We start from the raw sequence: 12,158 nt of genomic DNA, 5'->3' as shown, positions 1-12,158 counted from the left end.
ATGTGATTGCGGCTACATCAAACAGCACCCTCATCTTTATGCCTTGGGCCAATTTGCAGTTTTCTGAGGCAGAGCAGGGTGTTGATTTTGTTTGCATGACTGCACAAAAACCTCTCAAAGTTATTCTCAGGGTAAACGTATTCCTAAAAAAAATATAAGTCCAGCTTGACAGAAAGAATGAAATAGTCCCAGAAAAATTACCCCCTTTGGTTGAGAAGAGAAAATATGTAATGAATGTATTAAATGCACATTACTATTTTTCTAAAGGCCATCTACTTCAGAAACCATTCAATATTCAGACACACTGAGAGCCATAACACTTTTATTTTTGGTGCTCAAGCACAAAGCACTGCTCTGAAATGAATTTCATATGCAGGGGACATGTCCGCCTTCCCTCCATCTTAGAAATATGTTCGGAGAAATTTCTCACAGTCCTAATGACAGATGTCAGACCTAAGAAATCAGAACGTATTACAATGATACCCTTTTAATTCACGGCCCGAGGTTACCCACTGGACTGGCGCGCTGCCAAATCATGCAACGTCTCGTGTCCAAGACATGGGCCGACCTCTCTGGAGAGCAGCCAGTTAGCGGCGCGTTCACACGCAACAGCTGTGCCTTACCACTGGGCTGCGCTGCAGAGGCAGAGTGAGTCTGCACATGGTCCGGATGCATAGACAGGGCGTCGTGTGGGTCCTCAGGGAAATCTCGACAATAACCTGCCAAATGCGGGAACGAAACAACTGAACAACCACTAAGGAGCCTCATGAAATAAAATCCGTCGTCTTGTTTTTGCTGCATGCGAGTCCGTGGGCCACGGCGGAGCAGAGAACGTGATTGTCTCTCACAATAGCACATAATGACATTTCCTCACTTTCAAGGCAAGTGCCGATTATGCCGTTGTTGTCTGGTAAAGTGGTGATCGAGGCGAGGTTTCTTTCAGCAGGCAGCTACCGCGGTTTCGTTCTATTGCTGTGGCTCTCGGAACCACGGACAAACCATGCAGGGGTTGGGAGGGAACGTCAATCTCCAAGAACAGAGCAGTTAGTACTGGCCAGATTGACTCAGCGTCACCGGGGGGGGGGGCACTTGTACATGCATTCAAAAAGAACGATAGTTACACGTTGCTGTCATTTGTAGGTTCATATGACACTTTCTTTTTTTCTTTTTCATTGTACTGAAAACATAATCTGATTGTCAGACATTCTACTCTAATACGTCTTGCTGTCAGCATAATTGTAAATCAAATTGACCTCGTTGGCCGATTTTAAACGAGCCACTGTGAATACTGCACTTCCTGTTTCACCAAAAAGTTTACGTTTGTGTCTGAAACGCGCAAGCAGCAATACAAATTCAAACGCACGCCCAGTATAAATAAAGAATCAATCTGTTTCAGACCTGCGACAAGGTAAAGTGGAGTAAATGAGGCGAGGCGAGCAGTTTGGGCGCAATGGTGTGGTGAAAGCTGCAAGCCTCCAGAACGAGTCTACATCTGCCTTTGCTTCATGACTGGAACAGAAATACATCTAACAGAATATTCCTTTACCTGTTCCCAGTGTCCTTCGGATGTTTGAACACCAGAATGCTTCCGTGTCAATAGCACTCACAGGATGACCCAATCACCACCATTCTGAGGATTCTGACCAACTTACTTCTAAAATGTTCAGAATGTAATAAGGTGCATACGTAGAAATCTTGCTTTAGGTGCTAAAATGATATAGTACTGAAGACAAAAAAAGATAAGCATGAAGGTAAGATGATCTGGATACCAGAACCTTTTTTAGGAGACTTTATATCCCAAACACACATTTCAGAATATATTTACACAGTGCAATTTCCACACACTTAGAGTGGCAGATCTCTGAAAATAACCTAAATTATATTCAGGAAAAGGGCAAGAGAACAGGTTGATGTGGTGCAGTGTGCCAACATTAGCAATGTAAAAATTATTTGAAATATTAGCTTTGATGTAGTTTCCTGCACTGAATGAAAAGTAATGAAGACAAGTTGAAACCCGATGTGAATAGCAGAAGGCTCCAGTGTCAATAGCACTCACAAGATGCTCCCATCACCGTCATTCTGAGGATTTACATGAGCAGGTCAAATTTGCATACAAATCGAGATGGTATATCTTTTTGAAAGAGTCAGGAATATATATTTTATGGTTTATTTTGAGCTTTATTAAAGCATGGGTGTGCTTTGTCGAAAAGTAGAATATTAGAATGAGAAATGGAGATATAAACAGAATTAGCAATTAATGGAGATGCAGTTACAGTAACAGTTGAAGGGAAGTTACTGAAAAAGTAAGGGTTGTTTTAACCTTTTGAAAGTCAGAAAAATAAAAACAGTTTATGCTGCCATATCGTTATTGTAAATAAGGTTGTTAGTCAAGGTTATCAATGGAAAATGTATGCAAACTCTTGAAAAAATGATCAATTCAAAAAAGGGTAAGAGAGTTCTGGTGGGGTGTTTCACCTGTTCTGTCATATAAAAAACATAAAGTCATAGGTATCTGCCCTTGACACAAGAATTCTGTCGCATTGTGTGCAGTGTAGTACAAAACAGCCTGATCAAAGGAGATTTTGAGCGTGTTCAAAGGAGGCCATTAAAAACAACCTTTTGTCTTTAGTCTACAGTCCTGCAGTTTGCAGGTAGAAGAAATTAATTGCCAAGAAAAAGTGGCATACAAAGATGTGGCATAAAAACTGGAAACAAATGACAGAGATCCCTAATGTGGCAGCACAGAACCACCCAGTGTCATTTGCACTTGATAACATCGGTGCCCTGTCGGAGTCTCCTATTGAAAAGCCCTGAATAACATATTCAGAAATAGAGTGGGAGGTTACATGAAAACACTGTTCTCCAAAAGAAAAACAAAAAACAAACCACTGATGCTTATCTGAACTTTGCTAAAGACCACCAATGTGTTTCACATCACTACCAGAGCAAGGCTTTGTCGTCACTACCAGAGAAAAAAAGGGCAAAAGTTGGACTTTCTAGTCAATGTATGCAATGTTATGTTTGGAGAGGCTGCATAGGAAGAACTGCATATCACTACTGATATTTTGTTTAAGCCCTTTTCTAAAAACAAGCTCATTCTTCATATGCAGCCCATCACCTGGCTTTCAAAGCATTACAGTATGGTAAAGATAGTTTGGTTTTAACCTTGAAAGATATAGAAGATAGAAAATTTATAGGTTGGAACTGATGTTCAACCTATACATTCAACCTATGCAACAATTAAGTAAAAATATATAGATTATCGCTGTTTACAGCAGAAATACCTTCATTCTTGATATTTTGGCATCCAAAACAATATGGCACTGCAACTGGAGAAAAAATTTGAAATTGATTTATTTTGAAATGAAGACATTTTTTTAATGAACTTTTCCTTTAAGGAATTAAGAGAATTCTTGAACTAAAAATGGCATGTTTCTTGTTACAGAACGCTCCCCTTCCCACTGATCATGTGGTACAGCCCGCCGCGTGCAATTCACTGACTGTCTTGTTTGTAACCACGCCCCTGTTGTTAGCATACACCTGCACCTGGTTTGTCATTATGTACGTATTTAAACCCCTGTTGGTGTGGGCTTCTTTGTTGGTCTTTGATTCTCGTTGTGCTTGTAGTTGATGTTGCCTCTGTCCACCCTGCTTGGTTTCCGTGATTTGTGTTTATCATTCATGCTTTATGTAATACATGTCTGTCTCTCTCGAGAATGGTCTGTGTGTGCTGCTCTTTGCCCTGCAGCACTCAGAAAGACACAGAAAGAGTGACCGCTGCAGGATGCCTACTCTCTCCGTGCTATACGGACTGCTCATGGGGCTGCGCTCAAGGGTGAGCTATCTGGAGAGCACAGAGCAGGCATATCCCGGGATGAATCGCGCTGCTCCAGAGCTAGGGGATACTCCCTTAGCCACGGCTATTCCCAAGGGCCCCTATCACTGATATCCGAAGCTGCTGCCTGGATCCCTGGATGTTGGGGAGAGGACTGCAACCGGAGCTCGTGGCCACACCGGAGAAGAAGGTGAGAGCCTGCTCCAGCCAAGGAGGGGTGTAGTATTACCAAGCCAGGACCACAGGGAGCTGATTGGCTCCAGGATGGGCTCTCCCTGCATGGCTGGCATTACTTGGGCCATAGTTCGTAGCAGCACGTTGGGACCCAGGGTGGATGCTTCCCTCTGCTTGTCCTGCAGGAACAGACACGACTCCAGTGCCTGCCTGTCCAGCAGGCGCTGTATCGGTGCGCTTTGTTTGTCTGCAGGCGCACTGACTCACTCTCACATTCACCCACGGTGAGTGCGGTATGTTTGTCGTGGCTGGGTCCCACCAAGGATGCTGCCGCCATTGAACTCCATTACCAGGTCTCCGGACCCACTGCTGAATGTTGCAGCCGCGCGTTCGGACCCACCATGGAGCGTCGCCGGACTGCCCTGGGAGAGGCACAGACTTCGCCTTTCCCCCTCATGTACTGAGACCTCCCTTTTTGGTGGCTCCTAGCCAGCCTTGTGTTGGGTGGGCACCTAGCTTCGCCATGCTTTGTATGTGTTTATGTATAAATGTATACATGGCATCCTAGGGTTCACTGTCCCGGGAATGGATGCGTCAGGAGCTGTGCCCCTTGGGGGTCTGGTACTGTCATGGAACACTCCCCTTCCCACTGATCACATGGTATGGCCCACCGCGTGCAGTCTTGTTTGTAACCACGGCCCTGTTGACACACACCTGCACCTGGTTTGTCATTACGTATGTATTTTATACCCCTTTTGGTGTGTGCCTCTGTTGGTCTTTGGTTCTCATTGTGCTTGTCATGTCGATTTTATACATTACTCATATTCACACAGGATGTTACATGTGAGTGCCATGTGTTTATTGTTTGTGTCCGTCAATAAATGTGTCTACGTCCAGGGAGTCTGTGTCATGCTCCTTGCCCTGCGGCACTCGGCCAGTCACACTTCAAAAAATCACCCGAAAGGCAAGAAGGGTTCTATGAGCATTATGCAAATGAGATCAAATGACTGGTCCCCTAACAGATTTAATTCTCTCCCAGCCACTGTAGCATTCCAGGTGAAGTGTGCTTCAGAGACGTTCTTGGCCAGTCTGGGACCTCAGAATGACCCCCTGGCTCAGCCAGATTTTTATTCATTTAAAGATGAGCGATGGGTTACAATGCACACAGCTCAGCAATCTCCCCTCACATAGACAGCTTCTCATTACACACAATTGTGTCAGTATGTCACATATAATTCAGGTACAAGTTAATGTATTTCTGTTATGTGATGTGTCAATGTGCCAGATGATCTGTCCTTTTGATCATAAATATCATATTTCTAATTCAGTTTCTTGATTTAAATCACAAATTTGTTCATATTTCTTAGTGATCGGTAAAGTGCTATTATAACTATGCTATAAGCTGGTGCACTTAGATGTGATAAAATGCATTATTCATAGATCCTCCTGTCAGAGGTGAGCTATACACTAGCACACTACTCTGAATCCAGTTTAATATAAACCAGGGCTCTTATCTAATTTCTTTAAGTAGGAGTGCAGACCTGGGTTTTAGTCCTTTATATCCTAATGCCTTTACTTATATGGCCAGTGCCAAGACATGGTTCAAGATTCGTACGTTTACATTGAGAGGATTAATAACTATGGTTCAAGGTATGATTATACTCAAGGATCATGATTATATTCAAGGATAAATTCTGTCCATTTTGAGGAAGTATATTTTGTATGCCAGGGTGCATCTAACTTGGCAAAGGGCTTCTTTAATGAAGCATACAGCCACTGCAGCTGCTAAAATACATCACAAACTTTGGGGACAGCACAATTACAGTTTGATCGAGGGCTGAGCCTGACCGTGTGGTGTGCAATATCAATGGGTTTAATGGAACTTGTGAGAGTTGGCCGCTTGTATTCTTTAAAGAGTTGATTGTTTCACGATTAAAGTGTAATCTGCACACTTCAGTGGGTTTCTTGTGTGCATTCTCATTTCTCTCTCCTCTGGTTTATTCTGTTGATCACTATTTCTCACTCATCATCAGAGCTCAGGGTCTTTAATCTGTTTTATCTTTAACACGCTGCAGCTCGTTGCCATGCTGTGTGACGGAGGCTGATGGTATGGGCCGTAGTGTAGATTCTCTGCATTTTGGGCTGCACGTGCTCAGTGGGTGATGCTTTGTTTTCCTCATGATGTATAGCGCTCTGGTGCCCATTAAGAACCACCACCCTGCAGAGTTTAGTTCTGTCCCTGATCTAACACGACCGATCCTGTTATTCCATTGGTCCTTCAGTGGCACTTATATATTAGACCCAGGTATGTTAGAGTAGGGTTGGAACTGAGCCTTGCAGGGTAGTAGGTGTCTAGAATTGGCCTCATGTACCGTGATGCACAGAAACGCTGCTGAAACTGAAGGCAAGGCTGCTAAGCTGAATGACACCTGACAATGGCTCAGCTTGCGAGAACACTTGCGCCGCGCTGGTCCTCAATCCAAGGTGATGTCAGAGCCCCTCAGGTTTTGCCGTTTGGATGAACCCAGACAAGATGTGTAAATGGCCCAAGGCAGCCTGTCAGCCATGGCTGGACCTTGTGCTGCACGTGACTGTAGAGCTCGACTGGATACAGCTGTATCCACAATGTCGAGGTTTTAAGAGCCCATCTTGCTGCTTACAATTTTGAATACCATGTAAGTGCCTCGTGCACATAGCAAACTCTCCAGTTAATGAACTCCTGTTCTGCCTACAATAGCTTAGAAAAGCACGATAGGAGTTAATTTAACAATGGAGGAGTTAATTTAACAATGGTGATTTTACTGTGTCGAATTCCACGATGTGTTAATTAATTGAAAGCTCATCAGTGTTTTACGAGCACATAGTTGGCTACCTAAATGAGATGCTACATCAGTTCAGATGGAAAAAAAACTAATTACAGTAGTGCTTTCAATTACTCTGGCTTTCCTAAGATTTTACCAAGTCTCTTTTATTAGAAAACTTCCATCTGATTCAGTGAGCTCATCATTAGCTGCAGATCTACTGCACAGAGCAATGAATCATTAAACCAAGATTTTCACAGTCTGACATTTCCATAGTGTCTCACTAATGATGAAATCATTTCTTAGGTGATGCAGACACTGTTTTTTGCACACTGTATTCCAGATGTGTGCCGAGGTAGTGACAAAGAAGTGAATTACATTGGTGAGCATGACATCACCCAAACTGGGGAAGTCATGTGACATTTAAAGATCAACCAGCCATAGAGATGGAACAGACAGCAGCGCCTTTAAGACAATCGGAAGGGGAAAGCTAATTATTGTCCATCACACAAGCGATCACCAAGTATGAAAAGCACCTCATTTAGACAGGCAAATTAGGGAGCTCACGTAAGCCTACAACTCAAATCCAGCAACATTTTAATGTTGCAATCACCAGGCAGCCAGGTAGCAGATGCTTTGTTTGCACAGGAAAGGAGACTGTTAAAGCAGATGAATTAATGGCCTCCAATTTATCCCTCTCCAAGAAAAAAGGCAGGCTGTGTTTGTAACTTTTTTTTTGTCTCTTGTCGAGCTTTGCGCAGCTGTAGTCAACACTCTGTACCATTCCAAGCTCAGAACACCACGCTGCTACACAGGGACACATTGGCGCATTAAGTGGTACTGACTCCCCTGCATCAATATGAGAAACAATGGGGCATATTTCCCCAGAACACAAGGGCCCATTGATCTGGTGGTGCTTTAAAAGCACTGGCGGAAAGGGGGGTGGGGCTGGGGGGTGGAGGTAGGGGGGGGCACATCTCCAGCAGGGCCGGCAGTAGTGCATTACCCCACAGCCGCGAAAAGACTGCAGAGGGGAGAGAGTGGGGAGAGATGCTCTCACACACTCTCACACACTATCACACTCTCACATACTATCACTCTCTCTCTTACACTCTCACACACTATCACTCTCTCTCTTACACTCTCACACACTCTCACACTATCACACTCTCTCTCACACTATCACTCTCTCTCTTGCACTCTCACACACTCTCACACTATCACACTCTCTCACACTCACACTATCACTCTCTCTTACACTCTCACACACTCTCACACTATCACACTCTCACACTCACACACTATCACTCTCTCTCTTACACTCTCACACACTCTCACACTATCACACTCTCTCTCACACTCTCACACACTATCACTCTCTCTCTTACACTCTCACACACTCTCACACTATCACACTCTCTCTCACACTCTCACACACTATCACTCTCTCTCTTACACTCACACACTCTCACTATCACACTCTCTCTCACACTCTCACACACTATCACTCTCTCTTACACTCACACACTATCACACTCTCACACACTATCACTCTCTCTCTTACACTCTCACACACTATCACTCTCTCTCTTACACTCTCACACACTCTCACACTCTCACACTCTCTCTCACACTCTCACACATTATCACTCTCTCTCTTACACTCTCACACACTCTCACACTCTCACACACTATCACACTCTCTGTCACACTCTCACACACTATCACTCTCTCTCTTACACTCTCACACACTATCACACTCTCTCACACACTATCACTCTCTCTCACACTCACACACTTGCCCATGAGTCCATTCTTGTGTCCAATGTGGAGTGCAGAGGGAAAGGGGAAAGAAGCCCACTCACACACTCCTTTGTAGTTTCTCCCACAGACACTCATACACTCTCTCACAGAGACACACACACACAGACACTCTCACACTCACATACCCTCTCACACAGATACACTGACGCATGCTCTCACACAGACACACAGTCACTCAGAACAACACTCCACTGCTGCCACGGCAGGCCATCAGTACTTTCAGCTCCCTTCGCACCAAAGGTCTAGATCAGCACCACATCTCACTCTCACCATATCATGTCAAGCCCATGCTCCTGACTTTACAGCTTCCTGTATCGTCAATACTGTACACACACCTGAATCAGCTTCATCATTGTTATGTAACCTGTTTTTTTTGTTGTTGTTTTTTTTTTTGGGGGGGGGAGGTACAATTCAATGCACACCAGAATTTCTGCTGTCAGCTGCCGGAAGCGTAGGCCTGTCATGACAAGATGAAGCACGCTAACAGACCTCGTAGGGGAGCGTAGTTGTCAGCTCTGTGTCTCATCTCCAGAAACAGCGCGTGCTTGCTGCCATAGCCTTCTCAAACACTGCTTCCAGTCTGCACATTCAGAACTCTCTGCATATGCTGGAGACTGTTTACCCACAGTAGAATTTTAAAAAATACCCTAGTGACTTTTGTACTGAGGTAATAAAAGAGTGTTTACAGGGAAAAGAGGCTTAACATTACATTAGACATATAAAGAACATAAAACTTGAGAGAGTATAGAGATTCTGTGTCCTTCCAGAATGATTTGTACACAGGGCAGAGGCCTCTAGAGGTTTGCGCTCAGTTTGCATATATTGATTAACATATGGTTTGGATGTAATGGTGGAGGATGCAAACACTAATATGTAAAAGAGGGTGGGGTGAATACATAATCATTTCTGACAAATGTATAAAAATGTGGGTTCTTCGTGTGATTGTTAGACATTCTCCGGAGGGTGCCTCAATTATGCTTGTTAACATTAAACTGTAATAAAGGACGGGAACAGCTATTCTCTTTAACAGATTCTGAAGTCTGCATCTTTTTTTCTGTTTGGATGCGTAACTTTAAAACTAGCTGATTGGGGACTTTATGAATGACAGTACAAAGACACACCACTTAAAAGAAGAAGAAGAAGAAGAAGAAGAAGAAGAAGAAGAAGAAGAAGAAGAAGAAGACAGCACAACAATTATAGGGCCTGCATCTCTAGTACATACATTTATATTTGTTCTAAAATAGCTGAATATATAATGATTAGGTGTTCACTTTTTCAGGAAAATACATAATAGTGGTTGTTGTGTTAATATTTTGTTTTTGTTATTCTTCTGTGTGATAATGTTGTTTTTCTTGTCCTTATTATTATTGTTGTTAATGGTCATATTATGTTCAGTTGAATATTTTTAGTAGCTTGCCTATGTGATCATTTAAACATTTAAGCCAGAGGAATGTCAAACCTCCGTGGTGGTAGAGCAGCTGCTGCCATTTGAAATTCATAAATGCATTGTTGCCTTACATTTCCCTCGACGTGCCGCCATGGTTTCCGGACTCTAAACGGCTGCTGGCAGACGGTGCACTGGCCCCGTCATGGCTCCCCTGCCGTGGGCGTGGGTGTTGCCGTGGTAGCAGGGGCTTGCTCGTGGCCGTCATTGCTGACATCAATCCTGCCTGGGTGCTGGGAGAGCTGGCCACACCTCACACTGGGCTATCGCTGTTGCATGTGGGGTCCGTCGCTAACACTGGGGGTACAGAGGTGTTTCCAAACTAAGAGGTGACTAAGGACATGTCTGACCTGCCACCTGAACGCTGCCACAACCTGGCCGGCTCCTGCTGGTCAATGGTTCCAGACCATCCAGCAATTCTACGTTTTGATTTGTTCCGGCTGCTTCCATGCTTTATCCAGAACCGCAGAACACCGATTACTTGGACATGATGTGCTGGGAGGAGGAACAGAATGGGAATTTGAGCTCTCTGTGGGTGAAAACCTTTCTGATTGGATTAAGAGCCTCTGTTGTGGATAGTTTCACGCCTGGCACGCTGAATGGTGTCTAATAACCAGAGGACTGACAAGGCTTAGCAGGGGAGATGACACACTTTGCTTGGTATGTGAGGTAGAGAGTGTGAGCTGTCCTGTGGCACCTCCCTGCTGATCGACATGAGCGTCAGCAATGCGGTGGTGTTAGCACACCTCTCACACACCTCTCACTCCTCACTGGCTAACACACAGACATCCACCGCACTCAGAAGACCACAAGGCCGCATAGTTTCCTAATCCATGATTTCATTAACTTGATGAGAAATTACGCAGCGTACCAGGTTTCTCTTACAAATGGACAAATGACTGATTTGCTTAGGGGTTCCATCACAGCCAGGACAGCAGCGTATCTTTAACCTCAGCACTGATCAGCCAACTGGCGGGTCTATTCTCTGTAATCATCATCGCTGCTCCTGGGATGATGCTTCCCCACCACCTTCCATTCTTCTGCTGTCTCCTACAAAAGGGGGAGGAATGAATGGGGAGAAATGAAGGGCAGAATTCAAAACAGGCCTTCACCTTCCTTCCCCGGGTGAAATCGGAGCGCCATCTCTCAGCACCAGCTCAGAGAGGGAATTTCGCACCGGAGAATACCGGGAGATAAGCAGATTTCACTATATCACAAGATCGCTGCAATTAGAAAGTGTAAAGCTCGTCTCTGTGTGGCCGATGTCATTGCCGGAGCCTCGCTGCGTGTAATCTAGCACAGGTGCAATTCAGAGCAGATAAAGGGATGGAGAGCAAGCTTCTCAGACACTGGTGGAGTTCCCAAAAACAGCTTCTAATAGCAGACTCAATTTCAGTTGGCCATTATCGCATTGTTGCAATCTTCAGCTAAAGCTATAATTGTCTGGTGAGCAATGTGCGGTGGTTTAAGAAACTAGCCTCAGGCCAGTGAGGACAGCAGCTACTCAATGTGCAGTTACTGCTCTGGGGCCAGGCCTTCACAGCCAAGGACATCGCTGAGCTCGGTATCATCCCCCTGCTCTTTATGCTGGGCATGTGTGATATCCTGAAGAGGTGTGTGAGCTGGACACCTCTGAGGCCATCTTTCTGGCTTTTCTCACACCATCTCCATCAGGATCAGCCCCTGTCTCGCTTCATCTTGCTGCCTCCCAGTGACTGGCAGATTCTGTTTCCCTAAGCATGTCCCCGAGTGCTGAGACTCCCTCAAACTGCCACTCTCTAAGGATGCCACTCTCAGAGAATGCCTCTCTCTAAGAACGCCTCTCTCAAATGGCTACTCTAAGAATACTTCGCCCTCTCCACATCAAAATGTAACTCTCTCAGACTTTCTCCCTGTGGAGAGCACCCCTAAAATGTAAGTGTCCTTGCAAATGGAACATTCCAAACTGAAGGAGGAGAAGGAACGCTGCAGGGGTTCGCAGTGGGATGGAGCAACAGCCCCCTCCTTTCCCATTCTGCTGTCCTGCTCTGGGCAGAAGGAGACCACCCAGAACATGGTTTCTGTCCTTGGCCTGTCACCA

The 12,158-nt window shown here is 44.8% G+C and overlaps 1 long non-coding RNA gene across 3 annotated transcripts; it reads left to right on the top strand.

Moving 5' to 3' along the window:
• The first annotated feature begins 330 nt into the window (after positions 1-330).
• Positions 331-4,903, top strand: LOC118242884 (uncharacterized). 3 transcript variants are annotated; one of them, XR_004777097.2, is made up of 3 exons: positions 331-881; positions 1,557-1,751; positions 3,446-4,903. It is a non-coding gene; the product is annotated as an uncharacterized LOC118242884 (long non-coding RNA). The 3 variants fall into 3 exon arrangements; XR_014122716.1 differs by having other exon boundaries at positions 1,557-3,561; positions 3,749-4,903; XR_014122715.1 differs by having other exon boundaries at positions 1,557-4,903.
• The last annotated feature ends 7,255 nt before the right edge of the window (positions 4,904-12,158 follow it).

This window comes from Electrophorus electricus, chromosome 3 (assembly GCF_041902795.1).
Source record: "Electrophorus electricus isolate QZ-2024a chromosome 3, ASM4190279v1, whole genome shotgun sequence".
Classification (NCBI taxonomy): Eukaryota; Metazoa; Chordata; class Actinopteri; order Gymnotiformes; family Gymnotidae; genus Electrophorus; species Electrophorus electricus.
This window is presented reverse-complemented; position numbering and strand designations above follow the sequence as displayed.